This window comes from Protobothrops mucrosquamatus, unplaced genomic scaffold (assembly GCF_001527695.2).
Source record: "Protobothrops mucrosquamatus isolate PMUCROS unplaced genomic scaffold, P.Mucros_1.0 scaffold3, whole genome shotgun sequence".
Lineage (NCBI taxonomy): Eukaryota > Metazoa > Chordata > Lepidosauria > Squamata > Viperidae > Protobothrops > Protobothrops mucrosquamatus.
In genome coordinates, this window is record NW_015386390.1 from 1,100,479 (window position 1) to 1,127,144 (window position 26,666).

Consider the following 26,666-nt stretch of genomic DNA (forward strand, 5'->3'; position numbering starts at 1 on the left):
GTGGGCCTCCTCAGGGTGCCGTCGGCCAAGCAATGTCGGCTGGCGACCCCCAGGGGGAGGGCCTTCTCTGTGGGTGCCCCTACCCTCTGGAACGAACTACCCCCCGAGATCCGGATGATTCCGGATCTTCTTGCTTTCCATCGCGCCCTCAAGACATGGCTCTTCCAGCAAGCGGACCTGACCTAGGGAGGATTTTATTAGGGGTTTATTTTTTAACAATTCGACAGAGACACAACTTTAAAATTTGATTTAATTCGGTTTTATCGGGGGGGAATGTATTTATGTTTTGTTTTAAATATGTTGTGCGCCGCCCTGAGTCCCGTTGGGAGAAGGGCGGCATATAAATTAAATTTATTATTATTATTATTATTATTATTACCTGAATTCTGATAACCGGCTGGCTTCCAGACGTCCATTCTAGGCCTCGGAGGCCTGGAGGAGGCCTGTCAGGCCTAGAACAGTCCACCAGAAGTGCATGGATACCACTTCTGGAAGTCCGTTCTAGGCCTCGGAGGCCTGGAGGAGGCATCAGAGGCTGGAGGAGTCCTCCCAGGCCTAGAACGGCCCACCGGAAGTGTGTGGATGCCACTTCCGGAAGTGCGTTCTAGGCATCGGAGGCCTGGAGGAGGCCTCCCAGGCCTGGAACAGCCCACCAGAAGTGCATGGATGCCACTTCCGGAAGTCCGTTCTAGGCATCGGAGGCCCAGGTCTGCATCAAATATGAGAACCGGTTGTTCGGGTATTTGAATCCCACCACTGGATTTATATTCTTTGCAATCATCTGGTCTTTAGCACTCTAAAGGTTGGTTATTGGCTCTCTGAGAGTCGTTGAGGCCACTGGGAAGTTTATCTCTACCCTCAGGGTCACCTGAATCAAAGTGCAAATGGGTGCGGAACTGCCGAAAGGGCTGTGTTGTAGATAAGTGATAGGTAAAATACCCTGTCCTTCTCCCTCTGTTGAGAGAGGGCTGTTCAATTTTAACATAGATCAATATTAAAATTGAACAGCCCTCTCTCAGCAGAGGGGGAGGGATACGACACCACCTATACCTCCTGTCTACAACACAGACAATACAGAGACAATGACTCTCAGAGAGCTAACAACTGACCTTCAGACTGCTAACAACTAGATGATTGCAAAGAATATAAATCCTTCCATTCCCCACCATTCAATCAGAACTGAAGAAGCTTCTTGGATGAGAAGCAAAACGTTTTTAAAGAAAAAAAACAAAGAAAGCCCAGTTGCCTTTTGAAAAGCACCTCTGGGACAGCCATGACCTGGATGACTGAGAATCTGCATAGACATTAGAACAGGGGTCCTCATGCTGGCTGGGGAATTCTGGGAGTGGAAGTCCACAAGTCTTAAAGTGGCCAGGTTTGAAGACCCCTGCATTAGAACATTTACTTTCCAGTTGGAATCATAAAAGGGAATCGAAAGTTCAACCTACTTCACTTGAGGAAACGTATTCGACAAGACGAGTAGCGCTTGACTTACAAACCTTCATTTAGCAACTGTTCAGAGTTACAATAGCATTTTAAAAAAGTGACTTAAGACAGGTTCTCGCACTTTGGACCACTGCAGCAACCCCGCAGTCATGTGATCAAAATTAGGCGCTTTTTACCACAATTGCAACATTTACCACAATTGCAACATCCCTGGGTCATGTGAGGTCACCATTTGCGACCTTCCCAGCCAGCTTCTAAACAAGCAAAGTTAAAGAGGGAAGCTGGTTTCACTTAACAACTGCAGTGATTTGCTTAACAACTGTGGCAAAAAAGGGCATAAAAAAATCAGGCACGACTTGCATAACTACGGCCTTGCTTGGCAATGGAAATTCTCTTCCAAATTGTGGTTGTAAGTTGAAGACTACCTGCCAGGAACGAAACTTTGGCAGCTACGTGCCTTTTCATTTCAACTTGCCATTAGAGCAAAGGGGGGAGGTGTTGCTTTAGAATGGGTTAGAATGGAGAAACAAAACCTCTATAATTCTGCTGAAGACCGTGAGAGCATGAAACCTTTCCAAGGACACCTCAGCAGGTGCGGAGAGGAAGCAGACGGTTCCCACAACAAAGTTAAAATCGTTTACATGTACTAGGTGAGAGGTTGGGGGTTTGGCTGGAAAAATTATTGTTTAATTTTTATGAACTGATGTCTGGGAATCCCGGAGTTAGTTTTGCTTCAACAAAACCATGCCATGTATTCAATAAACAGTAAGATTTTCGGAAAACGGAATGAACATGGAGTTTCATTTGGATTCTCAAGCTGGACGTTGACACTACTTGTATAGATGTCCCAGAAGATAAATGACTCCTATCTACATACCAAGTTAGAAAATGTGAGCCATCGACATGCCAAGTTAGCCTCAGCTAATATTGAATCATAAAACTGAGACTCTTCCAATGTCATCTCATACGCTGTCCTCTAGGCATTTTGCCCCAGGATGTGTAAAGTTTTACAGATCAAAAATAGCTCTTAGAATTGAATTTCGAAATGTACTTGGAGGCCATGTTGCTATAAATGGTGCAGGCCTGAGGAACAAAAATGCTGTGAGATGTTTCATAGCCTGTTTGTTCCATTTTTTACCTGATCGTTGGGGGTCTCCCAATGAAGCTGTGAATCAAGTGCCTCAGAAAAGGGTGGCCTCTCCCCTATAAGAGGTTCTGTCTCTGGTGGCAGTTACACACGTGCAAATACCACTTTATAATGCCTTGGGAAGGCCACACTTGGAATGTTGCATCCAGTTTTGGTCAGCACGATGTAAAAAAGATGTTGAGAGTCTAGAAAGAGTACAGAGAAGAGTACATATAAGCCTATAAGGTAGTCCTTGACTTATGACCACAGTTGACCCCAGAATTTCTGTTGCTAAGCGAGACAGTTGTTAAGGGAGTTTTACCCCATTTTATGACCTTTTTGCCACATTTGTTAAGCGAATCACTGCAGTTCTTAAATTAGTAACCTAGTTGTTAAGTGAATCTGACTTCTGCGCTCATTTTGCTTGTCAGAAGGTCGCAGAAGGGGGATCACATGACCCCGGGGCAATGCAACCGTCCTAAATATGAGTCAGCTGCCATTGCGTCTGAATTTTGACCACATGACGTAGGGAGGCTGCAACGGTCGTAAGTTTGAAAAACGATCATAAGTCGCATTTTCCCATGCCGTTGTAACTTTGAGTGGTCACTAAAGGAAACGTTGTAAGTCGAGGACTGCCTGTACTGTCCCATTTTTTCTCGTGCCTGCCTTGAGCTGGAGCGACTGAATGCGTTGAGCAAGAGTGTTCCTATCCTGCAAAGTTTTGTCGTAGAAGCCAAAAGTGGGGCACCAGTAGGACAACACCCTCTTTGTGTTCTCTCTCTCTCTCTCTTAATTGCTTCTGTTTGTTGTATCGAGATTAAAGAGGAATCCAGGACACACTTTTAACATCCCTGCAGTGTTCTCCTGAGTTTGGAAGGTGTTCCCTTTCACGTCTCCCTAGCCAAGGGCCTGCCTAGACTCATTTCTTATTATTGTGTCAGCTGATCAATCCTCTCTGACATAGTCAGGTAAATGGTAGCAGCCAAGCTCACATCCATGCTGTAGATATCTCTCGGCAGAGTGGCTGAGCCAGCAAATCTGTAATTTGAATGAGTTCATTAAGCCCAACTGGCTTCTTGCTTTGGCTGTTCCAGGATGCCTCGGCTCCCGAGCCTTAAATGTAATTCCAGTTCCCGAAAAGCAAACTTCAGCTGGTGTCAGACTGAAATTAAACACAGCAGCAGCAAGTGTGTTTCTGACATGCAAAGCAGGGAGCAGGAGTAGTGACTTCAAGGGGTGGGGGAGAAGTGTTTTTATTCCCTTCCTTGCTTCCATTCACATGCTGCCTTTTTCCTAGGCAGGTTTCCAATTAGGAGCACGTAGGCCAGCTTTTCACAAGCTGGCGTTTCCCGCATAGGTTGAGAAATACCCACCATTCCCGGCTAACAGGCTCTTTGGCTGGGCTTTTTACATTTACTGGTGGTTTATCCAACACATGGGAAGTACAATCAGGTTGAGGAAAGGCATAGACCAGGGGTCTTCAAACTTGGCCCTTTTATGACTTGTGGACTTCAACTCCCAGAATTCCTCAGCCAGGCACCAGAAGTTGTGAATGCTCCAACACTGGAAGTTTTAAAGAAGAGACTGGACAGCCATTTGTCTGAAATGGTACACGGTTTCCTGCCTGAGCAGGGGGTTGGACTAGATGACTTCCAAAGTTTCTTCCAACTTTATTATTATTATTATTATTATTATTATTATTATTATTATTATTATTATTATTATTATTACCATTATTATTATTATTATTATCATCATCATCATCATCATCATCATCATCATCATCATCTTCCATCTGTTAGTTCTTGTCCTGCCCTCAGGTGCTTTGGAGAATAAGTTGATCCCCTCTTTGTGACAGCCTCTCAAGTATTGGAAGACTGCTATCATGTCACCCCTAGTCCGTCTCCTTGTTAGCATTTTAACTATTAGGAATCTGTCTTTTCTATTTCCATTTCTTCCTATATTCATTAGCAAACAGCAGTCATGGCACTCAGGCATTTTTAAAAAGTCAGCTAGGGTGAAAATGTTTCCGGTAAATAGCCGTGATTATTGGTGTGCAATACACCAAAAAAAGACCTTAAGGGACCAGGTTAGGGACAGATTGATTGATTGATTTAAACATTTTACATAGCCAGCTATCTTTTAGGCAGCATTAACCCTGGGTGACTCACAAACAACATAAAAGCAAGCTCAAAAAGAAAAAAAGTGAAAACTTTATTTTAAAAGAACACAGAAGTTCCTAGTAACCACAGCACATTCCTACAGCTCCACACAAGCAACTTCTCGGAGTTCCAGCTTTACACCATCCCAATGCTTGTGGGAAAATAGTTATTGAAGGCTTAGGGGAAGCTAGCAGGAAAGGAAGTCATTGTGGAGAAAATCTATGTGGTCACCAAGAGTCAACATCAAACTGGATGGCACATAATCAATTCATCAGTTGCACAGAAACCAATATGCATTTAATTGTGGGTTTTCTCCCCTGCGCTGATACACACAAATAAGATATGCACAGAAAGAGAGAGATTATTGAGGTCAAAAGGTAGCATATGGACTGCAGGCTCATCTCTTTGTTTAAAGATAAAAAGAGGAGATTCTCCTTTGAAACATGCTCTACTGATCTCATGAACACAACCATACAGTTTTCTCAGCTTGTCTGTCTTTCTGTCTATTTTTCTATCCACAGGTAGTCTTCAACTGAAAGCCACAATTCAGAGCAGAATTTCCATTGCTAAGCCAGGTGTTTGTTAAGGGAATGATGCCCAATTTTATGACTTTTTTTTTGTTTTGCCATGGTTGTTAAGTGAATCCCTGCAGTTGTTAAATGAGCCATGTGGTCATTAAGTGAATCGTCCCTCATTAGCTTTGCTTGCCGGAGGGAAGATCACAAATAGCAATCACGTGACTCTGGGATGCTGCTGGGTTTGTAAGTGCAAGGACCTCTTGTAAGTCACTTTTTTCAGTGACATTGTAATTTCGACTGTCAATAAATGAATGGTTATAAGTTAAGGACTATGTCTGTCTGTCTGTCTGTCTGTCTGTCTGTCGACTCACTCACCCACCCACCCACCCATCCATCCATCCATCCATCCATCCATCCATCCATCCATCCATCCATCCATCCATCCATCCATCCATCCATCCGAAGGTAAATATAAAGGTTTCCCCTGTCCAGTCATGTCCAACTGTCTGGGGCAATGCTTATCTCTGTTTCCTAGCCGAGGGAACCAGCGTTGTCTGAAGACACTTCTGTGGTCATGTGGCCAGCATGTCTATACATCAAGGTACATGGGACACTGTTACCTTCCCACCCAAATGGTATCTATTTATCTACTCATATTTTCATGCTTTCAAACTGCTAGGTGGGCAGGAGCTGGGGCATGTAACGGGAGCTCACCCCGTTGCACAGAACTCGGCTCTCAAACCTGCACTGTCAGCTCTCCAGCTGACAAGCTCAGTGTCTTTAACCACTGAGCCATCGCATCTGTCTATCTGTCTGTCTGTCTGTCTCTGTCTAGCCGTCCATCCATCCATTCATCCATCCATCCATCCATCCATCCATCCATCCATCCATCCATCCATCTATCTATCATCTATCTATCTATCTATCATCTATCTATCTATCTATCTATCTAGATCTACTTATCTATAATCCATCCATCTATCTGTCTGTCTGTCTGTCTGTCTGTCTGTCTGTCTGTCTGTCTGTCTCTGTCTGTCTGGCCGTCCATCCATCCATCCATCCATCCATCCATCCATCCATCCATCCATCCATCTATCTATCTATCTATCTATCTATCTATCTATCTATCTATCTATCATCTATCATCTATCTAGATCTACTTATCTATAATCCATCCATCTATCTGTCTGTCTGTCCTTCCGTCTGTCTGTCTGTCTGTCTGTCTGTCTGTCTGTCTGTCTGTCTGTCTGTCTGTCTGTCTGTCTATCTATCTATCTATCTAATCTTCTTATCTATCATCTGTCTGTCTGTCTGTCTGTCCGTCCGTCTGTCTATCTATCTGTCTATCTATATCCATCCCTTTATCCATCTATTTTCATTCATTCATTGAATTTATTTGCTCCCCCCATCTTGCCACAAAATGACTCTGTCTCTGCCTATTCATCATCTTCCCTATCTTCCCTATAGTCGTGGAATTCTCTGGCGCTCTCCCATTCCAAATCCAAACCAATGTTTAGTTTGTTTGGCCCTGATAAGATTAGCCTGGTACCGCCACATATTAAGTAAAAAAACAACTCTGTTTACTTTCAGGATATTTTCTTTTGGTATAAAACATGCATACCTGATGCACAGCTATCAATGCTAAAAGGGTATTGTAAAACCAGAGCAATTTCTAAGACTCCAGACAATTAACACCAGAACAAACTAGTTGGAGCTGTCATTCTAAGATTCCCTTTGTTTGGGGGTTTTATTCTGATTACTCTGAACTCTCATTTTGAATTCAGAAAGTGGGGTTGGGGAGTGGGAATTATTGCAAGGCCCCTACTCTTGGGGAAAAAATATTCTCTGTTAGGAAATTTCTCCTTAATTCCAGGTTGCTTCTCTCCTTGATTAGTTTCCATCCATTGTTTCTTGTCCTGCCCTCTGGTGCTTTGGAAAATAAGTTGACCGCCCTCCTCTTTGTGGCAGCCTCTCAAATATTGGAATACTGCTATCTTGTCCACCCCTAGTCCTTCTTTTCTCTAGACTGGCCATACTCAATTTCTGCAACCATTCTTCTGGCCTTTAATCATCTTAGTTGCTCTTCTTTGCACTTTTTCCAAACTCTCAACAGAGCCAGATGTATATTTTTGTTTGCAGCCTGAATATTTTGGATTTGATTAGGTTGTTTAATAAAGGAGGCACCACATGTGAGAGTGAAGGCTTAGCAGATAAGAAGCAAGCATGCTGAAAACAGGAAGCCACCCCCATTTCAGTTTTGTCTCCATGTTGCACCCAGAGGTATCTGTGGTTTTTTTTCATGTGTTACCATACAAGCCACTGAAATCTTGCTATGTAGCTGACTACAGCTAAAAGGGAAAGAAATTCACAACTTGTGGCTTCACATCAGCCACTCTTTTTCTTGAAAATCAGGAAGAGAAGGAGAAAAAAAAACTTTGTGGCTGATCTTTTTTGGGCAAAACTTGTCAATGAGATGCTAGGTATCTACTTGTACCCCAGCCAGATAGGGTTTTTTTCTTGGTGTCAAATTATAGTCCTTAAGTTTTATCCTGTCTTGATGGACGTATACTATAGGTTTCCTTAGATTACCTGCTTGCTATTCAGAAATTTAAACCGCAGTCTTATAGAATTAATTAAACATTCTTGAATGAATTCTTTATCATGTACTGTAGTTTTTTAAGAAACGACTGGATAGCTATTTTTCCAGAATAGTATAGGGCCGAGGCGGTGAACCTATGGCACGCGTGCCACAGGCGGCACACGGAGCCATCCCTAGTGGCACACGAGCCATTGCTGGGCCGAGCTTCTTCCCTCCTCCTCTTCGTGCATGTGCAGCACTTCGTGCTCTCTGCGCATGCGCAGCTCTCCGGGGGGGTGTGGCTGTTTGGTTTTTATTCCCCTCCCATCTGCTGGGTGCTTGCAGCAGGTTTGGGTCTCTTCTGTCGTGCTTTGAGGTTTACCCACGAAGCATGTTTGTTTGGGGGGTAGGATCCCCACTCTGGTTGCTAAGCTTGCTTAAACCCTCTTCCACCTCCTCCTCATCGGAGCCCCCCTTTGTCTGCAACCAGCCTGTGCCCCAGCCCCTTCCTCGCCTTGCCTTGCCCCATGGTAATGGCACCCCTGCCATGCCCCCTCCCTTGCCTTACCTCACTCTGCAAGACAAGCCTCCTACCCACTGCCTCAGCCACCAGAGAACTCCTGGGTCTCCCCCAATCCTGCCTGCCCAGTCCCCACAGGCATTCCTCCCCAGGAGTGACATCGAGGTGGCCACACCCACCCACGCTACCATGACTACCATAGCCACACCCACTTGGTGGTCAAATCCACTTGATGGTCACGGCCACTTGGTGGCCACGCCCCCGGCACCCAGCAATGCATAAGTGGGTTTTGGGTTGCAGTTTGGGCACTCGGTCTCAAAAAGGTTCGCCACCACTGGTATAGGGTCTCCTGCTCGAAAAGGGGGTTGGACTAGAAGACCTCCAAGGTCTCTTCCAACTCTGTTATTATGTTACCCAGTTAGAAGAATTCTAATGTGTTTGTTGCCGTCTGTTGTACAGCAAAATCACAACTTGCATAGTACCCTCTGACTTTGTAGACTGAATTTTGGTCCCTATTCTCATCTGAATTGTGTGTCCGGGTGTTAAGAATTGCTGGCTGTTGTCCTGTGTGATAAGGAGGCAAAGGTAGTTTCTCAGGAGACAGACAGCCTTGCAGATCTGATGTGGTTCTACCTCTCCTGGTGGAAAGAATATAGAGGATTTCATTTTGCACCTAGCCTTGAGGTGTCATCAAGGTTTGCTGTGATTCTAAGCCAGCAGAATTATCACCTTCCAGATATGTTGGGGCTTGTTCTCAAGGCCTTCAATCTCAGCTGGGAAGATTGAAGACTTTGAACACTCAATAACTGAAGGATGTTGTTTCTGGTTTTATTCTTAACAGAATAATAGAGTTGGAAGGGACCTTGGAGGTCTTCTAGTCTAACCCCCTGCTCAAGCAGGAGACCATATACCATTTCAGATAAATGATTGTCCAGTCTCTTTTTAAAAGCCTCCAGTGATGGACTGCCCAGAACTGTTGAAGGCAAGTTGTTCCATTGGTTGATTGCTCTCATTGTTAGGAAATTTCTCCTTAATTCCAGGTTGCTACTCTCCTTGATTAGCTTCCATCCATTGTTTCTTGTCTTGCCTTCTGGTGCTTTGGAAAATAAGTGGACCCCCTCTTCTTTATGTCAGCCCCTCAAATATTGGAACATTGCTATAATGTCCCCTCTAGTCCTTCTTTTCTCTAGACTGGCCATTCCCCAGACTTGCAACTGTTCTTCATATATTTTAGTCTCCAGGCCTTTAATCATCCTGGTTGCTCTTCTTTGCATTTTTTCCAAAGTTTCAACATCTTTTTTGTAATATGGTGAGCAAAACTCGATGCAGTATTCCAGGTGTGGCCTTACTAAAGCTTTACAAAGCGGTACTAATACTTCACGTGATTTTGATTCTAATTTCACGTGATTTTCATTTTACCAACATCGGAAGGATGGAAGGCTGAGTCAACCTTGAGCTACTCAGAATCGAACTCCTGGAGTGAGCAGTGAGTTAGCCTGCAGTACTGCATTGTAACCACTGTGCCACCACGGCTCTAGTTTCCACAATGATTTGATAGATCATAAAGTTTGATTTCCCAGGCATTGGAGATTAAGTATTGCCTATGTGCTCACTGTCCAGTTTTTGAAATTCAGACTCTGCCATAGGACATATAACTCTGTGGTGCAGGTCATCAATTATAAAGCCTGCACTGCAATTCCCAATCAGCCTTAAACATGAATGATTGTGGATCAAACATTGTTTCTCTTGATATAACATATGGTTGATTACAGTAAGCTTTTTTTTATACAGAGAATGTGATCAAATATGATAACAAATAATGTGAGTGACCATCCACCATCGACATTTTATCTCTCTCTACCAGAAATGAGCTGAAGTTGTAAAACACATCTCTAACCATCTGCAACTTCAGCACAAACCCTCTACAATCTCAGCATCAAAGGCCACCAAAAGTCTAAATAACGGCCATAAATGCAATGTTCTTTTCAAATCCTCAAGCCCATGTGAAACAAAATACTGCGTCATCCTCAAGTTTCAGAGACATGAGATTAATCCTAAGCTCACTGGATAGTTGTGAAAATTTTAATTGAATTTAACTTAGTGAAAAGTTAGCTAAAAATATGGGAGTCCAGACTGACATCTGTCTTTGACAAGTCATATGTCTTCTGATGAGTTTGAACAGGACAGGCTGAGGTCCTTTTATCCAGGACTGGAGAGCCGCAATCAAGCTAGTTGTCTCCAACCTCTGCTACATATAGTCATAATTATCTGAAGGATTATCTGATAACCTGTTCCAGTAGCAGATGATAAGGAACTGACCTCTGTGAACTCAACAAGCTGAAACTTTCACAATAGTAATAGATGAAACTTTTCTGCTAACATCTGTCAAACTGTCTCTTGAGCACCAGACAGTGTAGATATGATCTAATGTATCTAATGTATCTCCTCCATGCCACAGCATTTCTTCATACTGGGAGAGGCTCCCACCAGTTACAAATATGACATGGGATGGATTAGGCAAATAATGCCTCTACTTATACTTGCACATGCTGAAATTTTGTAGAGAAGGAAAGACTTTCTTATTGGAAGTTTTTAAGAAGAGATTGGACAATCATTTGTCTGAAATGGTAAAGGGTTTTCTGCCTGAGCAGGGGGTTGGACTAGAAGACCTCCAAAGTCCCTTCCAACTATTCTATTTCTGTTTCTATTTCTATTTCTATTATTTCTATTTCTGTTTCACCCCACCCCACCCTACCCTACCCTACCCTACTCTGCTCTGCTGTACTCTGCTCTGCTTTAATCTTTGCTTCATTGAGAGCCAGTTTGATCTAGTGGTAAAGGCACCAGGATAGAAAGCAAGAGACAGTGAGTTCAAGTCCCATATCTATTCTATTCTATTCTATTCTATTCTATTCTATTCTATTCTATTCTATTCTATTCTATTCTATTCTATTCTACTCTACTCTACTCTACTCTACTCTACTCTACTCTACTCTACTCTACCTTACCCTACCCTACCCTACCCTACCCTACCCTACCCTACTCTAAAAGCAGGATTGTTATTGTTGTTTTTAACCATTTACTCGTGCCCTACTCTTGGTGACTTTATAGGCAAGTGGTCTCCATGCTACCCTATCATGCACAGCTTCTTCCAGTTGTTGGGTGATCAACTTTGCATCAGATTTGATGCTATCAAGCCAACGTGTTCTTTGCTTGCCCCTTCTTCAAGATACAAATAAATAATAGTCAATAATCCTAATCTTTAGAGTGCATTAGAGGAATTTGGTTTTTTAATATTGGTCTTCTTTTTAGAAGGCAAACTAAGTGGTAGATTTGAAAGATACTAATGGCCAAGCAGTAAATAATACACCGAACTATTAATTTATTAATTCATTACAGCCTGGAGTGACATAGGTAATTTTTGCCTAGAGCATCTAAACAATTAATGTTAAGTGCTCCTTTTCTTGCTTTGTGTTTGTGCAAAATTTAAACTACCCTGACAATTATCAGATAGTTACAGGGTCCATATAGGCTCACTACATTTTGAAAATGTTTGTCAAAACAAAGTAATTGTAATGTAAAGCATCCCCCCCCCCCCCGATTGAATATTTTCATGTATTGTATGTCACCAGATTCACTTCTGGTGAGATGGACAGCTATATAGAATGAATGAATGAATGAATGAATGAATGAATGAATGAATGAATGAATGAATGAATGAATGAATGAATGGAATGGATGGATGGATGGATGGATGGATGGATGGATGGATGGATGGATGGATGGATGGATGGATGGATGGATGGATGGATGGATGGACAAATGAATGAACGAATATGTGTATGTGGGAACTTTACCTCTCCAGATTCCTAGCCAACATTATCCAATACAAATCCTGAACTGGCTGGAAATGCTGGCCATTTCCATCTCAGGAGCCTGGTTGAGGCCAGGTTGAGGAAGTCTTAAGGAAAGGATGACTGATGCTCTGCATTAGTGGGGAAGAGCCATCTGAAAAGAGACAAACTAATCGTATCTATAACACCGATGCTGAATCCAGGAAAAAATATGCAGAGTTCTGATGCAGAATCCAATTTCTGGGCATCTTGGTTTATTGCTGTTTGTTGTAATAGATATGAGTGGGGCATTCTGGGGATACTTTTCTCATCTGGGCATCAAATGTTTCAGAAAGCATGCAAAAAACCCAAAAAAATTTTGCAAGTAGGCAAACCTTCGCCAAGGACCCCACCCCCTTTTAGCACTGTTGATGTTACCTAGTTGGGTAATGAAACATTTGTAAGAAAACAGCCAAGCTTATAGAGCACCAAGGACTCCAAAATTCAACCCCAAGCGATGAATATTCTTTTCTATCAATACTATTCTCACTGTCTTTAAGAATTAGGTTGCCTCCCCTGATTCATGGCCAATGGACATTACCAATTGGGCGTGGTAGTTTCACTGAGTTTCACTAGCCGCAGGATCACCCTGCAGGCTCTAAAAATGAGTTATAGCAGTGGTGGCGAACCTATGGCACACTCAGAGCCCTCTTTGTGGGCACACGTGCCATGCCCCGGAGATGGCAACCTTCCCTCTTCAGCCAGCCACCTGAGGTCCCATGTGGCCGGATGCATCCCGGCACGGCTGGTTTCCCTCCCCCCCGTCCCGTCCCTCCTGGCCTCACATGCTCTCCTTTTCCCAGGCACGACCCACTGCATTGCCTCCTCAGCTGTCGGCCGTCTGTCCAGCTCAGAGGTGGCTTCTCTGAACTGCTGGCGGCGGGCTGCGGAGCCTCACAGTTCGCTAGTCAAGGAGCCAGCAGGCTGTGGCTGCTGACGGATGCCGTTGGCCCCCATGCGCTCGCTGGCCTCTGTGTGCGGGGGCTGATGGTGTCAGGCAGCAGCTGCCCGGCCCCTGCCTCTCCTTGCCCCGCGGCAATGGCACTCCTGCCCTGCCTCACCTCAGCTCATCCCGCAGGACGAGCCTCCTGCCCACCGCCCCACCTGCGAGAAACCCCCTGGATCTCCCCCAACCCTGCCTGGCCCCCACAGGCGTCCCTTCCCATGAGCAACATCGAGGTGACCATGCCCACTTTGGTCACATCCACCCAGTCTGCCATGACCACCACAGCTACACCCACCCAGTGGGCCACGCCCACCTGGCACCCGGCGATAGATAAGTGGGTTTTGGGTTGTAGCTTGGGCACTCGGTCTCTAAAAGGTTTGCCATCACTGAGTTATAGGAAATGGGGATCCATCATTCCTCATCACTATCCATCCTGGTGAAACTCAGAGTCCAGCCACATCTGGACGGCCACATGTTCCCTGCAGAGCAACAAAGCATTTGTAACAGAACTGTAAAAAGATTAGTTTTTCGCTCTAGAAGGGAGCACTTCCTTGTTGTCCTCAAGTTTCCCACATAGTGAATTAAAAAGCAACTTTTCCAAAGTTGTCTAAAGACATTAAACTACACGTTATAATATTATCCAGTTAAATTCTCCCTCCTGAAAAAAGAGAAAGATTTGGACAATTAACAATGCAACGCAACAGTCATACTTTAAACCCTTCGGGGGTTCTTTGAAGAGTTTGCAGTTGATGTATAAGGCTTTCCCTTTCCATTTTATTGCAGCCCTTTATCAAGGGAGCATTATTTATGTGTTATGATACTCATTTGGTTCTAGTTGTTAAAGGAAAGGAATGTGTTAGCAAGAAAAAATTTGCCGTGAAACATGGACCGGGAATCTGGGTTGTAATTTAAGTCATTGTTCCTCTGCTGGTATTTATCATCTAATGGGGTACAGGTGTAATTCAGTTTTTTAAAAGGGAATTCAATGTTTGCTTTGGAATCATTTTCACTTTTTTTTCTCATTCTCCCCACCAAATATCCCTGCTGAAAAGAATAGAGAACCGTACTATAAACAGCAAAATCACCTGCCTAATCATTAATTGTTGAGTGCTCTGGAATAAGTAATGGATTTTTAAATCCAGGTAGTCTTGATGTCTCTTGGTTTTTGGGATCCAATCCAACCCAGGTGTGTGAGATCATTTCTGTAAGTATTTCACCATTACCATTTAATCTGTCAAGGGTGGAAATCAGGAAACCCAGGCAGCTCAAATGAATATAAGGATTTGTTGCAAACTTAAGGTCTCTACAAGAATCTGAAGTACTGACGGTGAAAGCAAATAGGTGGTAGATAAGAATCAGTGGAATTCAAGGTGGGCTGGATTTAGATCTCTTGTGGGTGGGAAGGGACTCGAGACTGATGACGCATTTGACCCCTCCCTCGGGCTCAGTCCGGTCATCTCCTACATAGTCATGTGGAATGGAGACATAGTAATGGACAGTATAGTGAAAGATGTATGCATTTTAGAAAACCTACATTCCATAGAACATACATGTGCTGCAGCTGCCAAAAAAGCCAACACAGTGCTAGGCTGCATTAACAGAGGGATAGAATCAAGATCACGTGAAGTGTTAATACCACTTTACAAGGCCTTGGTAAGGCCACACTTGGAATACTGCATCCAGTTTTGGTCACCACGATGTAAAAAAGATGCTGAGACTCTAGAAAGAGTACAGAGAAGAGCAACAAAGATGATCAGGGGACTGGAGGCTAAAACATATAAGGAACGGTTGCTGGAATTGGGGATATCTAGTTTAACGAAGAGGATGAGGGGGGACATGATAGCAGTCTTCCAGTATCTCAGGAGCTGCCACAAAGAAGAGGGAGTCAAGCTATTCTCCAAAGCGCCTGAAGGCAGGACAAGAAGCAACGGATGGAAACTGATCAAGGAGAGAAGCAACCTAGAACTAAGGAGAAACTTCCTGACTGTTAGAACAATTAACCAGTGGAACAACCTGCCTCCAGAAGCGGTGAATGCTCCAAAAACTGGAAGTTTTTAAGAAGAGACCGGACTGCCATTTGTCTGAAATGGTATAGGGTTTCCTGCCAGAGCAGGGGGTTGGACTAGATGACCTCCAAGGTCCCTTCCAACTTTTATTATTATTATTATTATTATTATTATTATTATTATTATTATTATTATTATTATTATTATTATTATTATTATTATTATTATTATTGTTATTATTATTATTATTATTATTATTATTATTATTATTATTATAATACATGGTTCCTTGGAGGAAAACCATAGCATGTATAAGCTTGGCTTTGCCGAGTGGCAAAGGAAAAAGCGTCCCTGTGTCTAATTGTTTTGTTCTGCAATGCCCTATAGCAGACATGTCAAACTCGCAACGTCACGTGACGTTGCACGATGTATTAGAGCTTTTTCCCCATTGCCGGCAATGGGGTGGGCGCGGTTTCCACACAATATACAGGTTTTCTTTTTTTTTATTATTATTATTATTATTATTATTATTATTATTATTATTATTATTATTATTCCTTTTTCACTTTACAACAAACAAAATACATTTTTTTCTTAACAGTACTGTGTCATATGTCTCTTACATTTATTTACAGTTATTTACATTAATTTTCATACATTTTTATTTCTCTGTTCTAACCAAACATAGCATTTATTCCATATCTCGTAAAATTCTGTTGCTTCCTGGTCTTTTATTTCTAGAGTAAGCTTGTACATCTCAGCGCATTCTAGTATCTTGTGAATAATCATATCATTTGTTGGTATAGTTTCACATTTCCAACACTGCGCATATGCAATGCGTGCCGCTGTTATTATGTGTACAATGATGTATTGGAGTTGTTTTTTATCTTTGGATTAATTATACCTAGTAGAAATAATTCGGGTTTAAGTTCAATTTGTTCTTTTGTTATCTCCTGAATATACAGGGTTTCTATGGAAGGCAGGCTGGTTGCAACTGTTCTTTCTGCAGTCTTAACTATCCATTGGAGTTTGTACCTGTCCTGTTCGGTTGCTGTACCAAACCAGACAGTTATATTACAATACATCTTTATGGTCTATCCCAGCATTGCTGGCTGTGGAATTCTGGGAGTTGAAGTCCACATGCCTTAAAATTGTCAAAGTTGAGAAACACTGGTATCCTATAATCTAAAGATTGCAAGAGAAATTGAAGGATAATCAATTTCTGCATCAGCCTTCCCTACCTAGAAGCCTTCTAACAATATACTGTAATACATCTGGCAGGTACCCTTTGAAGAACAGCTGTTTCTACAAAATATGAGTCGTGCCAATTTTTTTTTTCCAGATACTGGAACACTAAAATTCTTCTTTCCTTATTTGGCAAGCCTGGACTTAGCACCAAGAGAATTCCTAGCAGGAGGCTCCCTAGTTTATTTTGTTAAAAAAAAAAAAAAAAAAGCAATCCTGAACATCCTGGCAAAGCTCTTTGTTATCACATTAGGATAAATGCCAAACCTCTTTTGTTGCTGATGAAACAGCTGGTCTCTTCTGAAACTCAACCCGGTAATGGAAAGACTGGCAGAACTAGTTAAGCTGCTTCTGAGATGGTCCTAAATATCTAACCTTGGGAATTCATAAGACTAACTTCAAGTTCTGTGGAACTGACTTTTGGACTTTGTAGTTAGTATCCCCCTATTTAGAGGCCCCTTATTAAGCTATCCAGATGCTGAACTCCAGGTCTCACCATCCTAGCCAATGTAGCTGATGGCGTGGAATGATCATCTTGAAGGCTACTCATGTTAGAAATGAAACTGCTGAGTCAGGAAGCAATATGTTGGAGAACTGGACAGCTGGAGAGAAGTAATTTCACATCTAGCAAGAGATATACAATGCAGGAACTGTGTTGGAAAATTCCCAACCAGGAAAGGAGGAGGGAGCCGAGTAAGGAAGTAGCCTAGAGTTGTTGCACAAGCTGCAAGAGACCAAGGATTGACCCCATCTAACTTCCATGAAACCATATCTACCTTTTCCCAAGGGAAGGTGAGCAGTCTAGGGCAGGGGCAGGCAACCTTGGCTCTTTTATGACTCATGGACTTCAACTCCCAGAATTCCTGAGCCAGCATGGCTCAGCTTGGAAACCTCTCCCTTTCCCCTCAGCATGGCTGGCTCAGGAATTCTGGGAGTTGAAGTCCACGAGTCATAAATGAGCCAAGGTTGCCTGCCCCTGGTCTAGGGAGATTCTTGTACTATAGCAGGGGTGTCAAACTCGCAACGTCACGTGACGTGTCGTGACATATAGTGACTTTTTTCCCATTGCTGGCAATGGGGTGGGCGCGGTTTTGCTATGATGCATCCGGCCGGCAGTTTGACACCCCTGTACTATAGGCAGAATACAATAAAGTAGTCAACTTGAATGCTATTGTTTTTCTTCTTTGTTGGTATTGTGCTAGAGTGCGCTTTTATTATCTCACTTTTCAAAATTTCCCAAGCTCCTTGAGTTGTTTTCCCCTTAAGGATTCTCATCCAGGGAATCCTTCCTAAGCTCTCTCTAAGTTTATTGACATTAGCTCTCTTAAAAGCCAAGACTTTAGTTTGACTGTGTTCTATTGCTTGTGCTTCCATAATGTTGAATTCCAATATTGCATGATCACTTCTCCCCAAGGTTCCTGTGGCTTCAACACCTTCGATCATTTCATCTCTGTTAGTGAGGATTAGGTCCAAAATGGCTAATCCCCTAGTTCCCTTCTCTACTTTTTGGGAGATAAAGTTGTCTGCTAGGTTTGTCAGGAATCTGTTTGATCTTCCATTTGGTGCAGAGTTTGTCTCCCAGTTGATGTCAGGGTAATTAAAGTCCCCCATTACTATTGGGATGTGCTTCCTACATACCTTAGTTGGCTGATTAGCAAAAAGTTCATCTATTTCCTCTGTTTGGTTGGGTGGCCTATAGTATACACCTATGGCAATGTCATTTTCCCCCCTTTTATATTGACCCAAATGCATTCAAGACAGTTTTCAGCTCTATTTCCGATTGACACATGATAATTCTTTCAAGCTGAATTCTATATTGTTTCAAAAATCTTGCAGACTGAAGACTCTACTACCTGCATCTATCATATACTCTGTGAACTATTAGGGAGGGGCTGTCTTCATCTCTTTCTCTCACACAAAATATCTGGGCTGAGTTGCCTCTTACTCCACTGGAATGCACCCTCCATCCTGCAGATCCACTTCCTCATTGCATTCCATCACACCTTAAGACAGTGATGGCGAACCTTTTAGAGACCGAGTGCCTAAAAACCGCCCCCCACCCCCCGCTCTGCCTCCCACCCTGCCTGCTACGCCCCCGCCCACCCCCTGCCCCACCCAGCCGCAAGGCCACGCACCGCCTCCATGGCCCGCCGCAGATCGCCCAGGCAGCCCTGCAGCACCATGGCAGCCACGCCCTCCGCCCATACCCCGCAGCATCATCTGCACGCTATGGGGCGCGAGGGCAGAGTCTTGTCCCTGCTGCCCGGCTGTGTCCTTGGCTGCACTGCTCCATGCGGGCCGCGCCCGGGGGCGAGTCTCCTTCAGGGGGGGCTGGTGAGGAGGAGGCTGCGGGGGAGGCAGGGCTGGGGTGATGGCACGCGTGCCCACAGAGAGGGCTCCAAGTGCCGCCTCTGGCCACGCGTGCCATAGGTTTGCCACCACTGCCTTAAGACTTTCCAAAAATCACTTACAATGTTGTTGTTTTTCCCATCAGGCCTGGGGATACCCTGTCAAGAGGTTGATGTTGGCTGCATCACACTCTGTAACGTTCTGATGCATTCCTTCTTGCAATCTCATTTTTACTTAAGTCTAATTGTTTTCAGTGGTCTCTGTAGAATTTTTTAATTGTTGGTTTTATTGTACCCCACCAGAGACACTTTGTGTGAGAGGGGCAGCCATGTAAATTTGATAAATACATTGATTAATTAATCTAATTGCTCATCGTGAAAAGACAGTAAGTATCCATTGACTTGGAAAGGTGAGGGCAAAAGAGCTTTTAAATATATGTTTAGGTTGTGAGTGGTGTGAAAGGAAGTCTGTCTGAATATGTTCTCATTCTTGACAGCAAGAAAAACCGAGGTCAATTCTGGGACAAGCCTTCTGTCAGGAAGCAAATTCCTCAAGGCCTGTGATAAGGCCTAGAAATATTTTGCCACTGTTGGTAACAAAATTCTCTAGGCATCAGTCTACCTAATATGATAGACTCTAATAATCTCTTGGAGATCCAAATTACAGATATCTCCAGATAGCAGCATCCATAATAAGCTATGCTGACATCAAAATGACATAATATCATGGCATCATTACACAAAGTCACATAGAAGCATGGTGTCACAATGATTGTGATTTGCCTTCCATCTCTCCCATTGACTGCAATATCTCCAGGATTCCAGTCCTGCCTAATTAGCCAGTATATTGTAATGCTTGCTTATTTGTTTATAATAATATAATAATGATAAAGTTGGAAGGGATCTTGGAGGTCTTCTAGTCCAACCCCCTGCTCAGGCAGGAAACCCACTACCATTTCGGACAAATGGCTGTCCAGTCTCTTCTTAAAAACTTCCAGTGTTGGAGCATTCACCGCTTCTGGAGGCAGGTTGTTCCACTGGTTAATTGTTCTAACTGTCAGGAAGTTTCTCCTTAGTTCTAGGTTGCTTCTCTCCTTGGTTAGTTTCCATCCGTTGCTTCTTGTCCTGCCTTCAGGCGCCTTGGAAAATAGCTTGACTCCCTCTTCTTTGTGGCAGCCCCTGAGATATTGGAACATTGCTATCATGTCCCCCCTCGTCCTTCTCTTTGTTAAACTAGACATACCCAATTCCAGCAACCATTCCTTATATGTTTTAGCCTCCAGTCCCCTAAAATGTTGTAACATTTATTAGCTGCCCATCCAACCACAGGGTAACTCTGGATGGCTTAACATAAATTCTTACATTTCCCTAGAGCAGTCTTTCTCTAGTTACTTTAAGGTGTATGGACTTCAACTCTCAGAATTCAACCTAACCTAATCCAACCCAGCTATACTAGCTGGGGAATTCTGGGAGCTGAAGTCCACACAAGAGGAACATCATAGAGCTAGAGTCATTAACAGTTTCCCCAGGGAAGACTCTTTTGGGAGGGATTTTCCTGAGAAACTTCTGGATATCCAACCAGTGAAATTAATTTGTAGATGCTAAAGAAGTATAAATAACTCCTAATTTAAAAACACTGTTAGAAGACTAACTCGCCACAAATATACATGAAACTTTTCAATATATTTCCTAGCCCAGTGATGGCGAACCTTTTAGAGACCGAGTGCCCAAAAACTGGCCCCGTCCCCGCTCCACCCCCTGCCTGCCCCCACCCCGCCTGCCCGCAGAGCCACTCACCACTTCCAGGGCCCACCGCAGAACGCCCTGGCAGCCCAGCAGCACCATTGCGGCCATGCCCTCTGCCCGTGCCCCGCAGCATCAACTGCATGATGGGGTGTGAGGGCAGAGTCTTGTCTACGCTGCCCGGCTGCCATGTCCTTGGCTGCGCTGCTCCACGTGGGCCACGCTCGGGGGTGACTCTCCTCCAGGGGGGCTGCTGGTGAGGAAGGGGTCACGGGGAGGAGGCAAGGCTGGGGCAACGGCACGTGTGCCCACAGAGAGGGCTCCGAGTGCCGCCTCTGGCACGCGTGCCATAGGTTCGCCACCACTGTCCTAGCCTCTCTTCCAGCTACAAAATCAAAAATATGTTTTGCCTTAGCCAACAAGTTAAAAAATATATACGGACATTGAGAAGGAAAGTCGGGAAGCTAAGAATGAGGGTGTTAGTAGCACAATGTAACTAAAAGAGTAAAGTTAGGGAAATGTGACCTTATGATGTAGATTTGGGATTGTGTATGTTTATGGAAGAGAAATTACGTGCACAGTACATCCAGAAGTTGTGTTAATTTCTCTCATTCGTATGATAGTTCCACCACAGGTGGCTTTTTAACACTGGAGTCAGGAAAAAAGATCTTTTCTCTCTACCCACTTGATTCAGAGGATTGAAGTCCCAACTTGCTCTAATAGCAGGTTTGGGAAATGAAATATTAGGGCAGAGATCCAAGCAGCCAACCACAGCAGCCCAGAAATGCATTGTTCTTCTGAGTCTGAGTGATGCACTTGTGCCTGTACATTACGAACACCATAAGGGGTGGGGTGAGGAGTTTTTTTTATTACTTGTAATGGCTTTTCAAGATGTTTCAAGTAATAATATGGTAGGAGGTCCTTTTTCTCCTTTCTCCCTTCTCTCCAGAATACGCACTGACGTACTCTGATATTGCCAGGAATGTCAGTACAGAGCTCTTGAAGGGATCCAGAAACTAAGGAGAATGTCCTACAGCTATAGGGGGTCAACACCCAAATTTTGAAACGAATGCCGCAGTGCAACAAAGGAGAACTGTCAACTTTTAGAAGTGATAGAAGTGGAGAAGATTAACATCTCTCCATCCTTCTCAATCTTTCCCCTCTTTGTAAAGACTGCTGGAAAAACCGAGGGCATAAAAAAGATCACAACTCAGCTTCTTGCTGACAAGCATGCAGAGGAATACGGAGATAAAGAGAGCATATTCCAACATGCATGAACATGCCAGGCTCTGATTAATAGAAGATTTGTTAGTTAACATAATTCAAAAGGAATCAGAACATTAACAGAACAAGATCCTTATGGAGGCACCCAATTTTTTAAAATGTTCACTTTGTAGGCAGTTTCTTCAGTTTCAGTATTAGGCTAAAGAGAGCTAACAAAAGCCCCACAATGCACAATGAAAGCAGAAAACACATATTTTCCATTATTGATGCAGAAAATTACAGAATAAGTGTGATAAAGAGTTAGCAGTTTGTTTAAATCCATGCTTATAGGTTTGCACAGGAACAAGAAAATATATGCTTGGGCCCTGCGTATGCGCAGGGGACAGAGGCAGTAATAAGCAGAAAGCGATTTCATTGAGATAATGTAAAAAAGGATTATTTGGTTGATCTGTTTCTACTATTCCATTGCTTACTGAACCCCTGAGGAAGTTGATTTGAATCTCCTTCCTATGATAGCCACTCCTGCTTGAAGATTTGATTATTATTTTCATAAAATAGCAGAATAAAAGAGTTGAAAGGCACTTTGGGGGTCTTCTAGTCAAACTCCCACTCAAGCAGGAAACTCTATACTATTTCACACAAATGGCTGTCCAATCTCTTCTTTTAAGCCTCCAGTGTTGGAGCATTCACAACTTCTGGAGGCAAGTTTTTCCACTGATTAATTGTTCTCATTGTCAGGAAATTTCTCCTTCGTTCTAGGTTGCTTCTCTCCTTGATTGGTTTCCATCCATTTTTTCTTGTTTTGCCCTCTGGTGCTTTGGAAAATAAGTTGGCCACTCTCTTCTTTGTGGCAACCCCTCGAATATTGGAACACTGCTACCATGTCACCCCCTAGTCCAGGGGTAGGCAACCTTGGCTCTTTTATGACTCGTGGACTTCAACTCCCAGAATTCCTCAGCCAGCATGGGTAAGCATGGAAACCTCTCCCTTTCCCCTCAGCATGGCTGGCTCAGGAATTCTGGGAGTTGAAGTCCACGAGTCATAAAAGAGACAAGGTTGCCTACCCCTGGTCTAGTCCTTTTCACTAGACTAGTCATACCCAATTCCTGCAACCGTTCTTCGTATTTTTTAGCCTCCGGTCCTCTAATCATTTTTGTTGCTCTTCTCTGTGCTCTTTCTAGAGTCTTGACATCTTTTTAATATCATGGTGACCAAAACTGGATGCAATATTCCAAGTGTGGTCTTTATTGCAGAAGGTAGTAGTTTTAGATTATACCTGTGTCATAAACTGAAGTCTTGCGTGATGTCACTTCCTGTAGTGCTTTTCCATACAGACATTCAGCTGCAAATGGTCAAATCGTGTATAATGAAGCAATATTTGTCCAAGTGAGAATCAGCCCTGATTATATTTGAAACTCCATAAGGGCTTGTTCCCAGTAGTTCACCACTCAGTTCCACTTGACTTTGGAAAAGTATTAGCAATAAATAACTATCCAAACAAACAACTGGGAATTTTTTTTAATTATAGCACTCACTTTTTCTAATGCCTATTGGAAGCCAGAACTACAGATCCCTAGGTTAACTGAAATAGGACATTCCTGCTTCTATAAATACTCAATTTTGCGCACTGCTATTCCATTGTGTTATCAAAAATGTCTAATAATCAAATCACACTTAACTGCATTAAACAGTTTTTTTGCCTCAGTTACATAAAACACATACACACAGAGAAGCATCTGGCTAGATTGTGCAAGAGAACAATTCTTAACTCTGTTTTTATTAAATCTACAGAGAAAGTCTGCAGACTGCCAAAAGACAATTAGCCCTGCTGGAGTTTAATTTTCCAGCCATTAAATCTGTGTATTGAATTTTAGGCTATTTCCAAATTCTTCTTTGGGGAATAATTTGCTTTCGTTGTGCTTCTCTTCTTTTTCTTTTTTAAAGGAACTAATAATTCTCCCATACTCTGTAAAGAACCTGTTCCTCTGTTCTGCAGTTTTTAATTCCAATTTTTTTTAATGATTAATAATACAAATAAGAAGCTATTAGGTTATTCCCGTCTTCCCTCACCATTTTTTAAACTTTGGTATACAGACTTACATTGAATCATATAAATCTTAATGTACTTTATTCTGATAGTAATTTACAAATATGAAATGAAAGTTTCATTTCTAATATTCAATTTTCTTTTCCTTTTAAGTTTGCATTCTGCACCAGAGTGACATAATATAGCTTTCCATTTGGGATCAATCATACCAGAATCTGGTTTATAACTCTGTTGCTCAGAGATTTCACTGAATTCAAAATATGTACTTGTTCCTTTCTGTTTTATTCTGTTCTGATTCCGAAATCATGTTTTAGGATCGACTGGCTTGCCATATTGTATATTTTTAAATCCATTGCAGATGATTTTGCAGTCAAACATTTAATGAAGGTCAACTGTGCAATCTTATTGTGCTAAATATAGCTGCAAGCTGTCTAGTGAATAGATTGAAGGCTGATCTTATCCTTCAACAGAGTGCTGCAGCCCACTTCAAGATTAGATGGCTCTTAATGGTCAGCCAGTTTTCCATGATTTTTCTTTCTATACAAAGTCATTTTGACTATTCATAGAACCAAAAGATCTTGAACTGCCTCGGGGGACCAGGACAGTCCTTGATGCAAAGAAATACAGCTTGAAGCATAGCCAAGGATGTGAACATTTTATTTATCTTTCTAAAGCATTCCTTTAGATTCCAGTATTTAAAGATAGGAATTTTTGCACTGCAATCTTATTTCTTGATCTTCCCTCCCAAGAAACATATTTAGGATTACAGCTACAGCTTTATTATATATCGACTGTATGCCACCATCTTTAATCAGACTTTAAACCCGTATTTCTCAACCTTGACGGCTTTAAGAGGAGTGCTGGCCAGGGAATTATGGGAGTTGAAGTCCACCCACCTTAAAGTTGCCAACTTTGAGAAGCCATACTTTAAAGCAGGGGTAGTCAACCTTGGCTCTTTTATGACTCGTGGACTTCAACTCCCAGAATTCCTGAGCCAGCTAAGCTGGCTCAGGAATTCTGGGAATTGAAGTCCACGAGTCATAAAAGAGCCAAGGTTGACTACCCCTGCTTTAAACAGATAATATTAATTCATTGCTGATGTCTTTATAAGAGTGTTGAAGATTAATGCTGGATTTTTACATTGGTTTGTTTATATCAGGGGTAGGCAACCTTGGCTCTTTTATGACTCGTGGACTTCAACTCCCAGAATTCCTGAGCCAGCATGGCTCAGCTTGGAAACTCTCCCTTTCTCCTCAGCATGGCTGGCTCAGGAATTCTGGGAGTTGAAGTCCACGAGTCATAAAAGAGCCAAGGTTGCCTACCCCTGGTTTATATGAAGCTTTGTATTATATACTGATGTTCTATTGCACTGATTGTACACTGATAATCCCATTCAAAACCATCTTAAAATCTTTCAAAAAGATAAACAGCATGAAACGTGATGAACTGATAGAGGAGAACTATCTTACTGCCTTGCCAGAAATCTGGCCTGGCCTGGCCTGGCCTCTGCTTCTAAGAGTTAGGAAGAAATGTGAGCTAATAGTAAATGGTAAATATTTGGAGACCATTAAATAAATCTCTGATGAAGCACATTCTAAGATGAAACATTTTAGCTGTATTGCCGATTTGTTAAGGACACGAGCTTAAGATGCTAAATCAGGAATCTGTGCTGTTACACCACATAACTGATATCTCATGGATCTTTTTTTTTTTTTTTAAAGATTACAGATAGAAATGTCTCCCAAACCACAAAGAGCTGGTTATGTGCTTAGGAAAATATAGCAAAGCTGTTCCTTTGAAACAATTCAGATTCTCAAGTACCATGACTGACAGACCAACCAAATGAGGATTAATTGTCTCTTTCTATTCCTCCAGCTCCATTATTGTTTGCTTGCTTGTTTGTTTCTTTAAAAACAAAGTGGATCATATGGTGATGATCAAGGTTTTTTTCCTCACATGTCATGGTGAAAAGGCTCAGTATTCATAGGCCAGGGGTAGACAACCTTGGCTCTTTTATGACCTGTGGACTTCAACTCCCAGAATTCCTGAGCCAGCATAGCTCAGCTTGGAAACTCTCCCTTTCCCCTCAGTATGGCTGGCTCAGGAATTCTGGGAGTTGAAGTCCATGAGTCATAAAAGAGCCAAGGTTGCCTACTCCTGTCATAGGCTAACAAATCCTGGGTATGTAACCTGATATTCATGGGTAATGTGTGGTATTGCTTCGTGTTGGAAAAATTTTGCATGGATGTAAGACAGTTGAGATAGAAAGGAGACCTTCTTTGAGAGATTTTTTGAGGACTCCTGGAAGTATAAATTATTATTATTTGGGGGGGACACTATCAAATGTATCTGAATATATACATAAAGATAATAGCAACAAGATATTCTGTGCATATTTCCATGTTCTATAAAGATGATATTGTAAAACAGGGATCTCCAATCTTGACAACTTTATAACTCGTGGACTTCAACTCCCAGAATTCCTCAGCCAGATTGGCTTGCTGAGGAATTCTGGGAGTTGAAGTCCACAAGTCATAAAGTTAGAGACCCTTGCTGTAAAGAACCCATACTTCATAGATTCTGAAGAAAGCCTGCTGTATCCATAGATCAAAACTCATTGCTTTAATCATTTATTGTTTTTGTTAAGACATTAGCAATCATAATGACCATGGGCCAAGGTTACATCATGTGATCTTGATGAGACGGCCCCAAATAGCTTTTTTTATTATTACTACACCTTCTCTTGAGAACCTCCTGGTTTTTCAAGCACTTTTTCTGGAGTGACTGTTATGACTAATCCAGGGAGAGATGGGCATCTCCCTACATGTAGTGAACTGCCAGAGACTACATTGCTCACTTGTGTG

At 42.7% G+C, this 26,666-nt stretch overlaps 1 protein-coding gene across 1 annotated transcript in view; it reads left to right on the plus strand.

Annotated features, from left to right (window-relative positions):
* The window catches only part of CFAP299 (cilia and flagella associated protein 299), a 264,442-nt gene that overhangs the window by 199,254 nt on the left and 38,522 nt on the right, over positions 1 to 26,666 (plus strand). The gene's annotated exons all lie outside the window — the stretch shown is intronic.